This window comes from Tupaia chinensis, unplaced genomic scaffold (assembly GCF_000334495.1).
Source record: "Tupaia chinensis unplaced genomic scaffold, TupChi_1.0 Scaffold144346_1, whole genome shotgun sequence".
Taxonomy (NCBI): Eukaryota; Metazoa; Chordata; class Mammalia; order Scandentia; family Tupaiidae; genus Tupaia; species Tupaia belangeri.
Window position 1 is genome coordinate 1,438,453 of NW_006204205.1, and position 377 is coordinate 1,438,829.

The following is a 377-nucleotide window of genomic DNA, read 5'->3' on the forward strand; positions in this document are numbered from 1 at the left end:
AGAAGGGATTGCGGCATGACCATCCCCCCTGGGGGGTGATTTCTCGCTTTCTGTCTCTATGTCTCTCTCTGTCTGGCGAGCGCACGCACCCTATAGCGAAAAAATCTCTCCAAATAAATAAATAAATAAATAAATTAAATAAATTAAAAAAAAAATTACCCTACACGTATGGATTGTGAGTTGTTACAAAATCAATTGGCTTCTTGGTTAATGTTATTTTTTCTTTTTATTTTCCCTTTCTTAAAAATTCGCAATATCAGGACCAGCAGTTGGTGTAATGGCTATGGCACTGGACTCCCATGTAGTCAACTGTGGTTTGAGTCCCAGACCTAGAAGCTTAAACTCATGCTGGACACGTGTGCTGTGTACCCAGGATC